We start from the raw sequence: 21,025 nt of genomic DNA, 5'->3' as shown, positions 1-21,025 counted from the left end.
TATGCACAACTAAGCAAATGAGCTTTGTGGCTCTTGTTTGTGATGAGTAAGATTAAGTGATCTCTTGTACTTAGTACTCGTATCACTCTTTTTGACGGGAAAGACTAAAAAATCCTAAGAGAAAGGCATAAATAACCATCTCACCACTATTGCCTGCCAATCATAATATGACACCTATATGCTTCGGCATAGCAAAAGTGCAATATCAATAACATTTGTGTGTTTCGGCATAGCAAAATTGGAATATCAAATGCTTACCATCATTGGGTATTTTCTTTTCTTTCTCTTATATGCCCATGCATGGTTTGCTTAAATAAAAATATGCGAAGAAAATGAAAAGCAAAAAGATCAAAAAAATGCTTTAAATATGATTGCAAGCGTGTATTCTAGGAGATGTGGGAGTTATAGGATGTACCTCGAAGGTGATAGTTCCCATCAAACAGTTATGATTGTGTGTGAGTTAAAGTGATTTTCTCATATCTTAGATCGTCATAACATGTATACACTTATGCAATTTTGCGATGTTTCTCACACACAACATGCAATATTCTTTGCTACTCTTGATATATGTGCAGGTACAATGTGATTTGGCTATCACAAGGTTTTACATGTGTTAATGTATGCTCACTAAACTGTCTTGACTTGTTTTTAAAATATAAAATTGGTTAGACTTGTTTAGTGTGTGTGTGTTTTGGGATCTATGTGCTTAACATTTTTTTGTTCAGAGATAATTTTGAGAGCTTAAAATGTTGAATGGATCTTTGGTTGAGTTGCATGCTTATGTGTGTTTTTCCCTTCTTGAGAAATGGTTTTTAAGCAATCTTGACACCTCCTCGATACCTCCTCGATACCTGGCTTTCTGTCGAGCTCTTAAGGTCTTTTCTTATTGCAATCTCAACAGATCCTTGACAGCTGGTGGATCGAACGAGAAAGTTCCTGGATCCTCAATAACTTCTTGATAGCTGGTGGATCGATCGAGCTTCTCTTCTTGTGTCTTTGCTTTGTTTCTCGACACCTTCTCGACAGCTGTATCTATCGACGTTGTTTTTTCGACACCTACCTTGACAGATGGCTCGACACCTTTATCTGTCGAGAATTACTGAGGAGCTATATATTCGTTCCTTGCGATCTAGTTCTTATTTCTTCGATCTCTCTCGATCTGTTTGCACCTGTTCCTCTCCCAAACACCATCTCTCTCACTCCAAACTTCTTCCTCAAGGTTTCTTCAAGCTTTTACAAGTTTTTCTTCACTTGGTAAGCTTCTAATCTCCTTCATTTACATGCATTCATGTTTTGAAACCTAGGTTTTGGGGTTTTTAAAAAATTTGGGGTTTTTCAAAATTGATGAGTTATTGATGAAATTTTGAGATGGGTTTTTACTCAAATGAGTTTCAAATCTCATGCATTGCATCACATTAGTATAATAACAGTATTATCATGCATTTAGATGTGTGCAAATTGATTGTGCTGGTAGGATTGGATTGGGCTAAGCCCATAATGCAATTTCTTTTACATATCACATGTTCATGCATTCCCTATGCATACGTACTTTCTTTTTAATATACTTGTTATATTTGAATTGCTTTGGAGCTTTTCTGATTGTCTTTCTTTCTCTTCCCCCCCTTCTCTTTACGTTTGTCGTGTCTGTGGCACCTAAGCGTAAGTCTGCTCCATCCCAGAACCCTTTGTGTTTTAGGACATTGTCTTCTTCTGATCCTACTCCTTCTCATATTCGGTTCCGTGATGAGGATGCCTGAAAGGACTTCTCGGAGAACTTTTCTCGACGAGGTGTTCATTAGGAACGCCAAGTCATTTTGGCGGACTTCGCCGACACTGATCTTCCCATTGTCATTCACAATCGGGGATGAGAGTCATTGTGTGACGTCTCGGTCACTTGTCTTACCGTGCTGATCCAGGAGTTTTACTCCATTATGCATGGTTTTGATTTTTCAGTACCTCTCTTTTCTACTCGTGTTCGAGGTACGTGCATTGTGGTCACACCGCAGCTTGTTGCAGATATGCTTCATGTTCCAAGGGTAGAGCATCCTGACTACCCCGGTTGTGAGCATCTGAAGACTGTGTCCAAAGACGAGATGATTTCCGCTTTTTGTGAGCGTCCCATAGATTAGGGTGATCGTCAGTTCACATCATGTCGACCTTTTGCTAAAAGTCCTAGATTCATGAACATGGTGATGACTTTTGTTTAGCACCCACTCTCTCATTATAACTCTATCACTAAGCCTCGTGCTCAATTTTTGCTTTCTTTATTAGAGCACCTCACTATAGATTTTCCTTCACATTTCATTCTTTCTATCTTAGATGTGTATAGGGATATGGCAGCCTGTGATAAGCTCATTTTCCCTTCGGCTATCATGCAGATTTTATACCATTTTTCTATTCCCCTCTTTCGACTATTTTCCTGTCATGTGTGCCATAGACTATGCTATCGTTAAACGTAGCGAGGCGCAGTTTAGGTATTGGTAGTCAGATTTAGCAACTCCTCCCTCCCATTCTACTCCGTCTTGTGCTGCTCCATCCCCATCTGCTCCCTCCTCTTCTTCAGGTGATGTGACTCTATGAGACATCATGGCGCAGCTGCAGCGCATAGATGCTCGCCTTGATACACTCTCTATGGAGTTGTATCAGGTGAACGTTTGTGTCAGTCGTATTGCACGATGACAGGCGACCATGGGTGGTTTTGCTTCTGAGGCTTCTCCTCCACCACCTCCTCCAGTGGCTTCTGAGTCTGAGGATGATGATGGTGATGATGGTGATGACGATAATGCTTCAGATGATGATGATGGAGATGCTAGCTCTATCGATGAGATGTCTACTTGACACTCTTATCCTTTGTCACTCGTGACAAAAATGGGGAGTAGTTTTGGATATGAAAGTAGTCATTCTTAGGGGGAGAGTTAGTATAGGACATTTTGTTAGGGGGAGTGTTGATATCTGAGGGATGTAGTGAGGATTATATGTATCTTTTTCTTTTCTCTATTTTATATACATTTCTTCTTGTACATGGGTCTTGTGACCATTTTTTGACATACATTATATTTATCTTCTTTATATATGTGATGTATGTTTCTTTCACCTACCCGTACATATGTTGTTTCTTTTATCTATTTATACACATGCTTCTTATTATTTGTATGCAATCTATTATTTTTGTTTCACATAAAGATACCTTGATGAGTTTTGTTTAAAGTGTTTCAGAAAATACAGGTTGTCAAAGTCTTCTTGCCATAAACTCTCTTCTTACAAAATTTTTCAAGAGTTTGTGTTAGGATAGATTTTATTGTATTTAACAAGTGAATATGAGTTGAGTGATTTATGACTTCTCTCATACGTTCATTTGTTTGTTGTGGTTTTGTCACGGATTACCAAAGGGGAGATTGTTAGGACATATGTGATTCACTTGTTAGGAATATATGTCACTATTTTATGTAATTGACTTATCCTTTGTCAAAATTCACTTTACTTGTATTTGGGTAGATCTAGGATGTGTTTAATACTTCAAGAAACTGTGTTTCAAGATCAAGTGTTGAAGACATGTAAGTCTGTCCAAGATTCAAGCCGAAGAAGTGCTATTTATTAAATCTCAACAGCTAGCTTGACAGCTAGCTATCCATTGAGCTTAAGAAGCTGTTTTAGCCTTGTGGCTCGACAGTACCTCGACAGACAGCTATCTGTCGAGTTTTATGAAAAATAGAATTCTAGTTCTGTTTTGACTATAATCCGTGATTATGTGTTTCGGCTTTCTTTTCTTTTAACTCTAAACATATAAAATGATTATTTTAAGGACCATCAAAGAGTACACAAGTTGCACAAGTGTTGAGCAAAGTTTGTTCAAGCAATTTGTAACTGGAGACAAAGTTTTGCCCTTGTTCATCCCTTCTGAAGAAGTTGTTGTGTATGTGCATTGTAGGGTTTTGTGACCAAGTATTTTTTTGATCTTTATCGTGTGGATGAATTGAAGAACTTTGCAGCCAACAACCTTCTCTAATTGGTGATTAAAGTCGCGTACTGGGATCCGCGCAATTGGTTAGTCACGTATTTGGGAGCCGTGCATCAAAAGGGGAAATTGTCACTACAGAACAAGTCCAATTGTGTATTGGGGTAAGGGTTCAACTGTAGGTTGGTATAAGGTACTGAGATTCCTTTACTTGTAACCACTTGTTGTGATAATAATAGAATTTCGGGAGTGGTGACTTGTGTTAGGTTCTAAATGTTTAGAACAATTGGCAAATCGTGAACACAAACTTGTCTAGATATAGATCTTAGAGTCTATAGGTTTTATTAGACAATGCTCAAGGTGATTCAAGTCAAGATTCAAGAACATACAAGCTGCAGGAAGAAGATTTCATAATCTGTCTGGTTCGATCGATCGAAAGACAGGCTCGACCGATCGAAAGTCGTATTTGCAGAATTTTAATTAAGCCCAAACAACAGTTCAAGCTCATTTAGGATTAGGGTTTCTAATCTACTTCTCCCAGTATATAAAGGAAACCCTAAGCACGTTTTTATGTGGCTTTTCAGAGAGAAAAGAGTGTGCCTCTTTTGTATTTAGGGTTTTGTTCTTAAAAGCTCTCTTATGTCTTCTACCGGTGCTATTCCTTGAAGAATCTCAAGATCCGGTATTGCAGAAGTTGTCGTCTTCTCTTGTCATCAAAGGTGTTGATGATCTAAACTTCAAGGATGGTCTTGAAGTCACAAACAAGAGAGTTTGTGTTGCTAAACCTTTGAGTGGGATCTCAAAATCACAAACGGGGGTGTTTGTGTTTTGCAAAGGCCAAAGAAAGAAGGAGTCCGTGGATTCGGAACTTGCACGTGGTCGTGTCAGTAAGTTCTACTGGTTGGTGGCAATAAAAAGTCGAGCGTGGGGGCTTGTAAGTCTTATTGTATGAACTTCGATTCTTTCTAGTGGATTTGCTTTTTACCTTGAGGATAGCTAGGTTAAATCCTCCCCAGGTTTTTTACCGGTTTGGTTTTCTTGGGTTATCATATCGTTGTGTTATTTATTTTTCCGCTGCTATACATTTATATGATATATTTGTGTTAACCTAGATCTGTTAATTTGACTAAGTAATCACTTGGCTAATTACCTAGGTTAAATCAATTAGGTTTTAAGGGGTCTAAAAACTAACAACCTGAAAATCACCCTGTAGGGTTTTTGCTGTTAGGTTTTCCTCATTCGTAAACAAATCACTGTGTTATTTATTTTCCGCTGCATATTTAGTTATTTGGTGATTTGTTTGTGTTACCACACGTTTGCATGTTAATTAACTTAATTAATTCACTTGGCTAAATTAATTGGTTAATTTATCACAAGGGGTCAATTCGTTTTTGGCCTATCAAATGAGATCCAAAATATATTAACTGCTCACAAAGATTCTCATATGTTGTGCATCAAATATATTCAATTCATTTTTGATTTCTTTATCATTTCTTAATAAAATCTTTTCCAATTAATTATAGATTTGTTATCAATCTAAAAAGGGAGCTTTTAATTAGAAAAAAAAATGACAATGGAAATAGAGTTATGGCCTTATTGGAAAAAAAAAAAAGTTAATGTTGTTTATTTTAAAGAAAAAAAATTCTTCTAAAAAAAAGAAAAAAATTCATAATAAAAAGAATTGGGAATTAAAGATAAAGGTAAAAAAAAAAAAAAAAAAATCAAACAATTATTGTCACTCTTCTAATACACCACCATAGGTTATACTACTTTTCGATAATAAACAAAACTTAAGAATCAAAAATCATAACCATCAATTGAAACAATTTGAATGTACTCTTTAGATGAATTTTCTTTTATGATGACAGGGTTGATGATGTCAATTTTGTTCAAAGGTATCATAACATAATCTATCTAGAAACAAAACATAAAACATGTTGTGAGAAGATCACCATGTGGCCTTAATATTTAAACTAAAGATACAAAAGTCAAGGACAAAATGGGCTTCTGCCATTTTCGGGCAAATTAGTTAGCTTTTTGCCCTTCTTCCCAAACTAAATAGGGATATACCCCTCTTTTGAAAATTGAGTTTTTCAAAATCGATTTAAACCCTATGGTGACGTTTTCAAGGACCTATAGTGACGTTTATAAAGACCTATAGTGGCGTTTTGTAACTTGATATCCATGAAATTGAGTTATAGGCAATAATTGCCTATAACTCGATTTCATGGATATCAAGTTATAAAACGTTACTATAGGTTCTTAAAATGTCACTATAAGTCCTTAAAAACGTTACTATAGGGCTCCAGAATTTTTTTTTTTTTTTTTAACTCGATTTTGAGAAACTCGATTTCAAAAGAGGAGCATTTCCCTATTTAGTTTGGGAAGAAGGGCAAAAGGCTAATTAATTTGCCCAAAAAGGGTAGAAGCCCATTTTGTCCCAAAAGTCAATGTAGAAATTGCATTGCATACTAAATTGAAAGGAGACTAACCTGTTGCACTTGCCTTCAAATTTGTTTCACATTGATAATTTTGAAAGAAATGATCAATATAATTCTGAAAACTGAAAAAAGTGGATTTATAGGGGGATTTTGGATTTGAGTCGTTACAATCTTGAAAACAGAGGTTGGTAGGATTAAAAAAAAAAATGCTAATTATTTATTTTTTGATTGAGAATATACTTGAAACCTCTTCTTTGGAACCCCCGCTACTCGCAGGTGGTTCCTTTTCTTTTCAAATCTAATTTTGGAATAATGAAAAGAGGCAGTATAAAGATAATGGCAGAAATGATTTCAATTCAAAATTTACTAAATAAAGAGATGTCTTCTTATAAACAATCGAAATTGCATGCTGAATGCTACTTGTGAAACAAATCAATTCCTTTTGAGACTTTTCTTTGATTCCACTTATTGAGACTGAGTCATAGAATTCAATAGTATTACGAAATGTGATGCTCTGGAGTGGAACATCCACTTTCTAGAATTTTTTGTCCAGAAAAAAATACTGAAAGATGGAGGGTCATGGGTGGGCTGCAGATTTGTGTGTGCATTAGACGCATGAGAGCCACATTTTTGTGGCAGAAACAATTTGGTGACACAGCTAAGGACTTAAAGGAGAAAACTTCTGTTTGAAAGAAAGACATATATAGTAAAACTATGACTAAATTAAAGATGCATCAAAACAATGGTATTTGTGTCTGTCTCTTCATGGCTCATAAATAGTTGTGGTTTTAGTATTGTCAATATGGGTCTGAGCCGACTTCAATAATTATTTAGCTATTGAGTTTGTGCCTCGCCTGCTAATAGCCTCTTGCATTGGTGACTGTCCACATTCACATTGCAGCAAATAATTTCATTCATTTTATATATTATTTTGAACGTCTGTATTCTGAATCACGTGGTGTCACTAAAGTCTAAAGGGTCTTTCTTTAGTTTACTATTTTCTTTTAAGTGTCCTGTTTTTTCACTCCTCTTCCTGCTTTGTTGGAGTCATTGATGCCTTGCATCTTTCTTTTTTTAATGAAAGGGAAAACATATCTATACTACTTAAAAAAAAAGAAAAATATTATATGTTTGGATTTTATCATTTTGCCTATCAAAATACTTTCAAATGCATATGTTTAGAAAATTTAAATAATACGGTTAGATATGTAAACGTACTAATTTAATCACTTCTAAATTTTAGATACTTATCTATATCTCTTAAAATTAGACACCTTCAAACATAAATTAATGCCTCTCTTCCTTGGTTTAATCTTTTTTTAAAAAAAAACTTCTTTCTTTTGTTCTTCCAGGAAGGAGTAGTCCTTTCCTATAAGATGATTCTTTTAGTGCATTTTTTATCATTTTGTTGTTCATATGATTTTGATTGTTCTATATAATTTTTAGCCGCTTCTTTCTCTTCTGTTTTTCTGAAAAATTTTGACACACAAATATAAAAAAAATGGTGAGGCTAGTATGTATATAAGTCTAAGTACATAATAATAATTAAAACCATATCGATAGTGGTAAGCAAAATAAAGTGTTGAACAATGCTTAGCATTCCATACCATAGTAAATCAAAATTTGAAAAGTTGGTCTAGAATGATGAACTAGAGAACTGAACTCTAGGGCAAACTTTCAAGTCAACAACAACTGAGTGACCGACCTGGCATGGCACACGTGCTATACTTTCTTTCTTTAGTTTTTATTTTTTATTTTTTTTTCTTTCTTTTCATACTAACTACTTTATTTGAGGCTCTATTTGATTGAGATTATAATTTTTTTTTAATTTTCAATTATGTGTATTTAATTGAGGATGAAAAAGACAAAGAATTGAAAACTAAACAGTGGAAACACACTCATTTTTCTCATTTTTCTTCCCCCTTTTCACCTCAACCAAAGATGCAAATGATGTCAATCTTAGGGAAACGAACTTCTTTTTATTTATTTATTAATTATTATCACTTAAGGACATACATGAATTAAGTAGTAGCAAAGCAAGTGCCACTTAGCAATAGGAAGGGCTAGAAAATAAATAATAATAAAATAACAAAATGATGGATTGCAATTTCTCATCCTTAAGTATGGGCAAAACTTAGGTACCGTACTTAGGTGCTGATGAGGATAAAATAGAGATTACTCACAATAGGATAAGCTGACGGTTAAAAGTGGACGGATACAACTGAACCCGTTAGCCCTCATTTGAAGACTATCGACGGAAGGGATTTGTAGGGAGAAGCACTGGCAAGGCGTACCCTAAGGCTGACGGGGTCATGAAGCTGGCGGGATAATAAAGCTGAAGGGATCCTAAAGTTGACGAGATTAAGACTGAAGGCATAGGGCAAGTTGATGACATTAGTAAAAGATTGCTTGCCGATCACGGTTGCGTATATAAGGAAATGTCTTACTCTCCACGTTTTGAGATACCTAAGAGGGATTCCTATATGGAAAGGATCCTGCAAAATACGCCCAAGAAGACTCCTATAAGGAAAAAACTTCTACTCCAAGGAAAAGAGGTCAACCCCCTACTACTATAAAAACCCAAGCACCCTCACAAATCAAGGTATGCATAATTTACCCTCTCTAGCACTCTAGAGTTGTGAGAATAATTTTGACTTGACCTTTGGAGGGTATTTGGCCAGCACCACACCGGTGCTCTTTGTTAGGTCTTCCCTCTTTGTTGTGTAGGCGCTGTTTCGAGCGTACGAGGACTGTGTGGCTTACTGGTGATTTTTTTGGCATCATCAGTTGGTGTCGTTTGTGGGAATCGTAGTGTAAGCCATATTACCGCTTCCAGGACAAAAAGGTTGCATGGTACTCACTTACTCAATGGCAACCACTAACGACGTTCAAGAAGAAGAACCACCCACGACCGCTCTTGAGAGACAAGTTAAAATTCTCACCACTACCGTGGAACGCCTCACCAAACAAAATCGCGACTTGGAAGAGTAGCTGCGCCAGAAAAATGCAGCACCGGACAACCAAGGAGCAGATCAAGAAGGAACCAGCGCCGACAGAAGGAATCAAGAGGGGCCTCAGGCCAGTAACTCCCCAAGCAGACCGGAGCGACAGAACGTGAGCCTTCCTTCCCTCGCAGATATGGCTTCGCCACCTATTATCGCGGAGATGCAGGCAATGAAGGAACAAATGGAAGTTATGATGAATGCTCTCAAGGGACGAGTGTCCAGCGATCTTGATGACCTTGTTAACCGAACTGACTTGCCATTCACTGCCTCTGTTAACTCCTTCCCCTTGTCGAGTAAGTTTCGCATGCCGCAGATAGATAGTTATAACGGGGTTAAGGACCCTTTGGACCACCTAGAGACCTTTAAAACCCTGATGCACCTTTAAGGAGTAGCGAACGTGATCATGTGTAGGGCCTTCCCTACAACGCTGAAGGGTGTGGCAAGAGTTTGGTTTAGCCGGCTGACACCCAACTCCATCAGCACCTTCAAGGAGTTAAGCGCTCAATTTACTACGCACTTCATCGGAGGACATTGGTACAAGAAGTCTACGGCTTGCTTGATAAGCATTAAGCAGCGAGAAGAGGAGACGTTGAGGTCCTACATATCCCGCTTCAATAAGGAGGCACTCTCGATCGACGAAGCCGACGACAAGATACTTGTAGCAACATTCACGAATGGGTTGAAGAAGGGTAAGTTTTTGTTCTCCCTGTACAAAAATGACCCGAAGACCATGTCAGAGGTGCTTTACAGGGCCACCAAGTATATGAATGCTGAAGATGCGCTGTTGGCTTGAGAAGAAAGGCCCAAGAAAAGAGAGAGGCAAGAAGACACCCAGTAAGACCAAGGCCAGAAGAAGGCAAGGACAAGAGACTGAAGGGATGAAAGATGCCCTAAGCCCCTGGGGGGAAGATTCACAAGCTTCACCCCATTGACCGCCTCGATAGATCAAGTCCTAATGCAAATCAAGGACGAGGGGGCTCTGACGTTCCCTGGAAAGGTGAAGGATGATCCCAACAAACGGTCTATGGATAAATATTGCTGCTTCCACCATGACCATGGTTATGACACGGCCAATTGCTATGACCTAAAGTAGCAAATTGAGGCCCTTATCAGACAAGGAAAGCTGCAGAAGTTCGTTAGTAAGGAGAGAACAGATCCACCCCCACAAGACCAACACCCCCGACGGGATAATGAGCGATCGAGACCCCCCATAGGGGACATAAGGATGATCGTAGGAGGAACAGCTGCCATTGGGTCGTCCAAAAAAGCCCGCAAAACCTACCTTATGATGGTGCAAAATGTTCAGCTGATAGGGGCTGTGCTAAAGATAGCACGGAGAGAAGGCCCCATTATCGGGTTCTCAGAAGAAGATGTACGACGCCTTCACCACCCACATGACGATGCCCTCGTCGTCAGTTTACGGGTAGGAGACTACAACATGCATCGGGTGTTGGTCGACAATAGTAGTTCAGCAGATATCTTATATTACCTGGCATTCCAGCAGATGAGGATCGGTAAGGAACGATTGATTCTGACAAATGCCCCGCTTGTTGGTTTTGGAGGGAGCTGGGTATTCCCCCTGGGCGCGGTCACATTGTCCATTATGGTAGGCGATTACCCCCAGTAGATCATCAGGGACGTAACATTCCTAGTGGTGGATTGCTTGTCTACTTACAACATTATCCTCAGACGACCCACGCTCAATTTGTGGAAGGCTGTAACTTCAACCTACCACTTGATGATTAAGTTCCCTACTGACTATGGAGTGGGAGAGATGCGCAGAAGTCAGATGGCTGCGGGTGAATGCTATGTAGCCATGATGGAAATGGAGGATCAGGTCCAGGCCTTGAATATAGAAGAGCACCGGATGGTGACAGAGCTGGTAGAGAAACTTGAAGAGATATCCCTTGACAATTCCAATCCTGATCAAACGACCAAAATTGGAACCCTCGCTAACCCCGCAATCCATCAAGAGCTCATAACCTTTCTCAGAAGCAATCGAGACGTATTCGCCTGGAGCCATGAAGACATGCCAGGAATAGACCCTTCGGTCATGGTACACAGATTGAATGTATTGCCCTCCTTTCCACCCGTCTGACAGAAGAAGCGAGTGTTCGCCCCTGAACGAGATCGGGCCATAACGGAAGAAGTCCGCAAACTACAGGAGGCGAGCTTCATTAGGGAGGTTTATTACCCCGACTGGCTGGCAAACGTGGTGATGGTTAAGAAAGCTAGCGGGAAGTGGAGAATGTGCATGGATTTCATTGACCTGAACAAAGCCTGCCTTAAGGACAGCTATCCTCTCCCGCGGGTCGACGTTCTTGTGGACTCTACAGCTCAGCATCAGCTGTTAAGTTTCATGGATGCTTTCTCAGGTTACAATCAAATCCAAATGCACGAAGATGATCAGGAGAAAACTTCTTTCGTAACCAGCCAAGGCCTCTTCTGTTATAAGGTGATGTCCTTCGGCCTAAAAAATGTAGGCGCAATGTATCAAAGGCTTATGAACAAGATGTTCACGCAACAAATCGGGAGAAATGTCCAAGTCTATGTTGATGACATGCTAGTAAAAAGTCGAAGGGAGGAAGATCACTTGGAAAACCTTAGAGAAACATTCAACACCCTTCGCTCCTACAACATGAAGCTCAATCTGGGAAAGTGCGCATTTGGAGTGATGGTGGGAAAATTCCTAGGATTTATGGTGTCTCAAAGGGGGATCGAGGCCAACTCGGACAAGATTCGGGCCATTATGGAGATGGCACTACCTAGAAATGTGAAGGAAGTACAAAGCCTCAATGGAAAAATAGCAGCACTGAATAGGTTCGTATCGAGGGCAACGGATGAATGTTTGCCTTTCTTCCGCACGCTGAAGAGATCATTTGAGTGGACAGCCGAATGTCAACAGGCATTCTAGGAGTTGAAGGCCTATCTCTCCTCCCAGCCGTTGCTAAGTCCTTCGCAGTTAGGGGAAGAGCTTTTCCTCTACCTAGCCGTTTCCCCTGTAGCCGTCAGCGCCACCTTAGTCAGAGAAGAAGAAAGAGTGCAAAAACCTGTGTACTACACGAGCCGAGCGCTTCGCGGTGCCGAAGAAAGATACCCACTTATGGAGAAACTTGCTTTTGCATTAGTAATGGTAGTTTGCAAGCTCAAGCCATACGCTCAAGCCATACATTCAAGCCTATACAGTTAATGTTCTGACCGACGAACCCTTGTGATGGGCGATGAGCAATCCTGAAGCTACGGGTCGGCTAGCGCTATGGGCTATAGAGTTGAGCGAGTTCGATATCCAATATCGCCCACGGACTGCCATCAAAGGATAGGTCGTCGCGGACTTTATAGTAGAGTTCACTCACGACGAAGACAAGGGGGTAGAAAAGTCCCCTCATTGGAGCATATATATGGACGGATCATCCAACAGACAAGCCGGAGGGGCCGGCATCGTACTACTGTCGCTCGAAGGAGATACGGTTGAATGTATGGTCCGTCTCGACTTCCGCACTACCAACAATGAATCAGAGTATGAAGCGTTAGTAGCAGGCCTCGACCTCGCCAAAGCAGCAGGAGTCGCGAGTGTAGTCGTTTACTGTGACTCTCAGGTCATTGCTAACCAAGTAAATGGAGATTATGAGTGTAAGGGCGAGAGGATGAAGAGGTACCTTGATCAAGTAAGGGCAAGAGTAGACGACCTAGAGGCCAAAATCGTCCAAATCCCCAGAGGAGAAAATGAGCGAGCCGATCGCCTTGCAAAGGCCGCTTCAGCAGAAAAAATGATCATCCCTGGTAATGTACTCTCTTTTGTTCAGCTTTCTCCACTAATAGATTCCAGCAACGTACAGGGAATAGGCTCTGAAAGTAATTGGACCGCACCGTTAATTTCATACTTAAAGAATGAGGTCTTGCCAAACGGAAAGGAGGTTGCAAGAAAGCTGAAGGTCCAGGTGGTGAGATTCGTCTTGATAAGAGACGTCTTGTACAAAAGAGCCTTCTCTCATCCATATCTGAGATGCTTGGGTACGGAAGAGGCAGACTACGTCATAAGGGAGATACACGAGGGGATCTGCGGAAATCATTCGAGGTCAAGGTCATTAGTGCACAAGCTTGTGCGAGCAGGGTACTATTGGCCCACCATGTAGAAGGACGCCGAGGCTTATGTTAAGACCTGCGAAAAATGCCAAAGATTCAGAAATATTATTAGACAACCAACCGAAGAGCTGACCCCAATGACAGCTCCATGGCCGTTCGCTTAGTGGGGATTAGATATCATGGAACCATTCCTTACAGTAGTACGGCAGCTGAAGTTCCTGGTAGTAGGCATCGACTACTTTACAAAGTGGGTGGAAGCTGAAGCTTTGGCCACCATTACGGAGAAGAATGTATGGAGTTTTGTCTGGAGATGCATCATATGCCGGTTTGGCATTCCTAGAGTCTTTGTCTCAGATAACGGGAGGCAATTCGACAACAACTCCTTCCGGGATTTTTGCTCGCAGTTAGGGATAAAGAACCACTACTCCTCCCCCGCCCACCTTCATGCTAATGGCAGGTCGAAGTCACGAATCGATTCTTGCTCAAGATTACCAAGACTTGGCTCGAGGGGGCAAAGGGTATATGGCCTAAAGAGTTGTCAAACATACTATGGGCATACAGGACGATGGCAAGGACGCCCATGGGAGAGACACCATTTTGGCTAACGTACGGGGGTGAAGCGGTCATACCAACCGAGGTCGGACTTTTAAGCTACAGGGTGCATAACCATGATGACAACAAAAATGATGAGGCCATGCGTCTACAGCTTGACCTAGTAGATGAAGTTAGGGCGGCGGCAGAACAAAGGCTAGCACGATACCAAGACCACATGGCTAAGCATTACAACTCACGGGTCCGACACAGAGACTTCCAAGTTGGAGATCTCGTTCTAAGAAGAGTCATGGGCGCTGCTAAAGACCCCACCCAAGGGAAGCTTGGCCCCAATTGGGAAGGACCTTACCGGATCACGTCATGGCAAAGGAAAGACACTTACCATCTGGAGACTTTAGACGAATAGAAGCTGCTACATTCATGGAACACCGAGCACCTGCGGAATTATTACCAATAGAGATGGCGACATGAAGACCAACCCTTTCTTTTTATAGTTTACCATAGTTAATTTTTATACTCCTCAACTCTATCATTTACTTTAGTTTTTGCTACAATATTTTTTTAAAGCCCAAAGGGCAGGACCTTTTTCTTTTTCCTTTTTTAAGAGCTACTTTTTCTATAAATGAATAAGAGGAGTTTATTCAGAATTAACTGAGGTTTCTTTCTACAAGTTAATAGTTCGTGCAAAGTGGACGACCTTAAGTCCGTAAAGTGGACGGTTCTAAGTCCATAAGGTGGATGACCTTAAGTCCATAAAGTGGACGGTTCTAAGTCCATAGAGTGGGCAACCTTAAGTCCGCACAAAGCAGACGGTCCTAAGCCCATAAAGGTGGACGACCTTAGGTCCGCACAAAGCAGACGGTCCTAAGCCCATAAAGTGGACGACCTTAAAGTCCACACAAAATGGACGATCCCAAGTCCATAGAGTGGACAACCTTAAGTACACACAAAGTGGACGGCTCCATAAAACGGACGACCTTGAGTTCACAAAAAGTGGACAATTCTAAGTCCATAAGATGGACGAACCCACCCCAAAAAGGATAAAACGCTGTTAAAATCAAAAAGAGGAAATTATAAAAGTGACAAGTTCATCAAGTCCATAGCATGAAAGCTAAAAGCTGACAATCTCACCAGATGGATGAGACCATCACAAAACCAACGGACTTACAAAAATGGAAGATCATTAAATCGACAGTACGGATGGAAGCCAAAAAGCTAACGGTCTCACCAAATGGATGAGACCATTGTAAAACCAACGGGCTTACATTAAGTCCATAAAAGTCGATGGGCTACCAAAAGTGACGGAATCATTACACACGACATGGATAAAACTACAAAGCCGACGGGCCTAGAAAAATGACGTTCCTTACAAGACGAGCAAGGTCATAACATTAGCAACATAATCAAATACCCAAGGGTAAAACTCGTGAAACTGACGAGACTATCCAACTCAAAAGGATAAGATGGACGGGCTCATAAGTCGCACAAAGTCCATACCAACGGAATTTTCAAACAAGTTCAAAAAAATACTGACAGGATTCCCAAAACAGACGGGAATGCTTACCAGGACTTCGCCTATCACAATCACTGATTAAAAAAAAAAATGAAGACGATGGGAATAACATGCCACGTAGCAAATGCAACTGTATACAAATAAAAGCCCAAAAAATCAAAGGGGCACTTAAACAATTGTTTGAAAAGTAACTGAAATACACATTAAACGATTGTTTGCAAAATGATTGAAATACATGATTGAAATACAAATAAAGAAACTAAGGAGCAGGAGCATCAGCAGGATTCCTGTCAGCTTTTTGATTTTCAACGTTTACAATCACAGCCGGAGAGTTGGAAGCAGGAGTAGGAGGAGGATTTACAGCAGGCTGGGCAAGAACAACGACACCGTAATCCTTTGAAGGAGGCTCAGGGGAGCCGTCACCTTCATCGTCCATTGTAATTCCAGATAAGTCTAGCTCCGGGATAGCTGACGCGACCTGTTTAAGGCAATCATCAAACCCAGTGCCATAATACTCGGCACAAGAGTCAATGAATAATTGCGATGCTTTAAACTTTTGAACGGCGTCAGCACCAGCCATCTCCACCCCTTTGCTCAGGTCCGTCACCTCCTGCTACAGTTTTTCCTTTTGGCGGTCCGCCTCCTCCAGCTTCCCCCTGACCTCCTTCAGCTCATTGTTTAACGTGCGAACAGCCTCCTTGTATTGCCCTTGTTCATTCATCAAATTTGTATTATATTTCCGGACTCGGGTGACGACCCCCTCCTTGGCAACACAACGATCCTGAAGGGCCTTAACACACACCAAGGCCCGAGAAAAGAAAACAGGCGTCAGTCAGAGTTAATTAAAACAAAATAAAACCAATTTGACCAAAAGGCAGCAAGCATACCCTGGTAAGATCAAAAAGGGCCGACGTTCCTAAATCCTCCGTCCCCAACAAGTCGCAAGGCCCTATATCCATCGGTTTTATGAAGGACCCAACCTCCTTGACGGCATAGTCCTTATGGATCAAGAGGCAGCAAGGGCCCTCGTTGACGGGACTTGAGGAAGTCATTACCCCCTTGCCCGCACCATGGCTTGGCTTAAAGGGGGATTTTTCCTTTGGAGCAGTATCCCCAGGAGTGACGACAGCCTTTTTGGACGGACGGTCATCACTCTCGTCGGGCTTCCTTTTTGCAGCCTTGATGACGGTCTTAGGGGTTGACGAGGTTTCCCCCCCTGCCTCCTTTGCCTTCTTTTCCTCCTTCTTGCGGGTTGCAGTAGCCCTCACCCTCTGTTTAGCAGATTTCATCTCTACACAAAGTAACTAACAATTAGAACAACAGATGGAGGGGTAAACTAACAAAGGAAATAAAGAATTTAGTCACGTCAGCGAGAGAAATCGTCCAATTTGCGAGCTTCAGCTGACGGCTCTGGTCCCCTGCAATATAAATGAATAGTGTCAAGGGTGATCAAGTCCCTACACTTTCGTTCTTCCAAAGGAATTTCGAGAACCCGATGGATGAACTCCTCCTGTTCGTCACTTATGTGGGGACGGGTATTAGCTAAAGAAAAAAAAAAGGGAAAGAATGTTAGTAGCGTCACCTCAAAACAAAAGAAAAATGGTTGACGAGATTAACCTGAATCCTTGACAAAAGCCCAAGTATTGTCAAAGTAACCATGTGGCATCGTCGCCCATTCCTCCTGACGGCATACCCAATCTGTCCCCTCAACAAAGAAATACCTACTTTTCTAGTTCCTATTGGAATCTGGCATATCTGATACTAGCCTCAAACCTTTCTCCTGGGCATTAAAATGGTATGTCCCCTTAGAAGATGCGATGTGATGGGGTCTGTAGCAATAAAAGAATTCGTCCAGAGTAAGCTAACGGTTTCCTCCACTAAGACGACCCTATAGGATTTTAGCACCTATAAAAATTCTCCAAGCATTCGGAGCAATTTGAGTGATGGACAGGCCCAGAAAATCAGCTAGCTAATAGTGCAAGGCCGTCAGCGGCAATCTAAGACCTGCAGCAAACATGGCATCATACATGCCAACGTCAGCGGTTCTCCCTGAGTAACATCTCTAGTTCTCTCTAGGGAGACGGATCGAGATATGGTCTGGAATTTGATAAAAGGCACGCAACTCCCTAAAAACCTTGTCACTCATTATAGGTAAAAACTTGTTGACGACCCAATCCTTAGGAAGAATGAAAGGATGGTTATCCCCGAGACCCTCTAAGGTCCCTCCACTGGATTCCTTATCACCGTCATCATCATCCCCGTCAACATCAACATCGTCCCCGTCACTTCCACTTTCCTCTTTTCCCTCTTCTACTTCATCCTCTCCTTCGTCTTCCACCTCCTCACCCCCCTCAGTATAACTCTTGACATCACCATCGGGAGATTGGGCCAACGTCTCTCTCTCTGATGAAGGTGAGAAGTCCTCTGACTCATCACACGAACCCAAGGCCTCGTCGTAGCCCGCTCCTTCGCGGACTGACGACTCCTCACACGACGCGTCACTTGACATATGACTCTACAAGTGACGGATCCAATCTAAGTACCTAAGTTGACGTCCTCACTAAGAAATTATTCAGGCATAAGCAAAAATGAAAAAGAAGAGGAAATGGAACTTACTGGTAAGTTGACTTTCTGAAGAAGAACGGCTTCAAGGGCAGCAATGGACAAGCCGACGGAAGTAAAGAATGAGTTGATGAAATTAAGGGTGACGGTCCCTCTCTCTCAAAGATCAGCAAGGATGAAATAGAGAAAATGAAGAGGAGGCGCCATTTATATATAGAGTGGAAGTGTGCGGAAGACAAAGCGACACCCTCGTAAGAAGCGGAGCCAATGAGAACGCGCCATTTGTCCAGAGCATTGAATGCATGGCGGCTCGAGGAGTTCCTCGTAAATGATTTTCCCACTCCCTTAAAGAATGTAACAATAATCAGTTAACAAAAACATTAACTCCATAACCCGTCAGTATAAAATGTGACGAGGACATGGAGTAGGGGGCAACTGATGAGGATAAAATAGAGATTACTCACAATAGGATAAGCTGACGGTTAAAAGTGGACGGATACAACTGAACCCGTTAGCCCTCATTTGAAGACTATTGACGGAAGGGATTTGTAGGGAGAAGCACCGGCAAGGCGTACCCTAAGGCTGACGGGTCAAGAAGCTGGTGGGATAATAAAATTGAAGGGATCCTAAAGCTGACGGGATTAAGACTGAAGGCATAGGGTAAGCTGACGACATTAGTAAAAGATTGTTTGTCAATCACGGTTACGTATATAAGGAAATGTCTTGCTCTTCACGTTTTGAGATACCTAAGAGGGATTCCTATATGGAAAGGATCCCGCAAAATACGCCCAAGAAGACTCCTATAAGGGACATAGTGACTTTTTAGGGTTAAAGGCTAAAAGGACACCCCTTATTGGTTGAATGCACAATGAGTCACCTTAGAGACACGTGTACCAATCATAGTATTCCTGATGTCCCTCTTGATGACCAAGACTTGTCTCTCAAGCAGTGGCAAAACTACCTACTTAGCGCAGTTCTTATCCCTTAGTCAGTAGATAATATCATAGCTATGAAAAGATCCAAAAGAGAGAACATGATGACTTTACACCTATCCTTTGTACATGCAGTTGTGCTATTAGGGCAAGAACCCAAGTAGATATTTTGAGATGAAAGTGGAGAGTTGGTAGGAAAGAAAGGCAACTTCATTGGAAACTGATCTCTTTTTCATACATAATACAAGCTAAGTTGAGCTAGAATGTTATGTTCTTGCTTAAACCGTGGTTTTTTATCCCTTCTCTAGGGTTTTCCATGTACATCTAGTGTTGTTTTGATAATCAGCTTCTTCTTCTTGTTTAAATGTGCATCTTTTTCATGTCTTACCATCACTTTCTTTATTTCTTGTTTAAGTGTCATGTTAAAGCTTGCATCTTTTTGAGCTTTCTCATATAGATATACTGTTAGATAACTTATTTCACTCCCATAAATAAACTCAAATTTAACTTGCACATACAAAAGATAATGGCAGAAATGGTTTCAATTCAAAATTTCCTAAATAAAGAGACCTCTTCTTATAAATAATCGAAATTGCTACTTGAATGCTACTTGTGAAACAAATCAATTCCTATTGAGACTTTTCTTTGGTTCCACTATATTAAGACTGAGTCATAGAATTCAATAGGATTAAGAAATTAAGCAATGCTATAGCCACAAACTATTTTATAACATTTTCTTAGTTTTCATTTAGATCTATCATTAATATCACTTTTTCATGTACTAATAATTACTCATCACATCAGCAGTTTATAAAATTTTTTGTAAAAAAGTTTGTATCTCTAGTATTATAAGAAATTGGGCAAATTACAACTTACCCACCTGTAGCTTGGTCGAAATTTAAGTTGCCTACTTGTTATTTGAAATTTGACATTCAACTCACCTGAGATTAGCTTAATTAGAATTTTGTAATCCACATCTGTTAAAAACAGCTTTAAATCCACTTTTATGTCTCTCTCCTCCAAAAATACAAAAAAAAAAAAAAAAAATACAAGATCAAATAAGATAAAAAAAAATCCAGCGGAACACTTACATAATATGATTTCAAATTACAGATATGCAACTTAAATTTCAGTCAAACTTCAAGTGAGTAAAGTGTCAAATTTCAAATCACAGGTAGGCAACTTAAATTTCAATCAAACCATAAGTTGGTAAGTTGTAATTTGCCCTAAGAAATTTGATGTTATGTAGTGGAACATCCATTTTCTAGAATCTTTTGTCCAGAAAATAACTAAAAGATGGAGGGCCATAGGTGAGGTGTAGATTTGTGTGTGCATTAGAAACATGAGAGGCGAGAGCCACATTTTATGGCAAAGTGAATGGTTGTGAATTGTGAGTATCTCTCTCTTTATTATAAATTTATATTATATATGAGTGAGTGTCTGATAGTACGTGTGAGTTATTATTATTATTTTTATAATGTTATTTGTGTTAATTGTGATGTGTGTGAATGTGTGTGTGTATGGTATAAATATAATATAACTTTATATAATTAAATAAATGAAATATAGAGGGGTTGTTATTTTTCTGTCTATTATTATCGTGATATAATAACTTTTTGTAATAAAGTTAGTGATTTAATGAAACAAATAATAAAGTTAGTGATTGTTCAAGTATTTAATTGGTTAAGTAGACACTTAGTGTATTATTTATGTTTAAATGAATAGGGTTGTGTGGATCAATTTAATACAATGCTAGTGTAATGAGTTTTGTCATTTAGTTTAGAATATTTTTATAAAAAACAATATAAAATAGATAATGACAATTGCATTAAAATAAAAATACTAATTGTACAATATTAACAAAATAAAATGGTCACAAAATAATGACAACTGATAATGAACTATCTTATAATGATTTCAAAATTCAAAAACTCATAAAAAAATTGTAAAACTTTACGTATTTGCATGTTTTTTTGTGTCGA

This window comes from Quercus lobata, chromosome 5 (assembly GCF_001633185.2).
Source record: "Quercus lobata isolate SW786 chromosome 5, ValleyOak3.0 Primary Assembly, whole genome shotgun sequence".
NCBI lineage: Eukaryota > Viridiplantae > Streptophyta > Magnoliopsida > Fagales > Fagaceae > Quercus > Quercus lobata.
Note: the sequence above shows the minus strand (reverse complement) of the source record.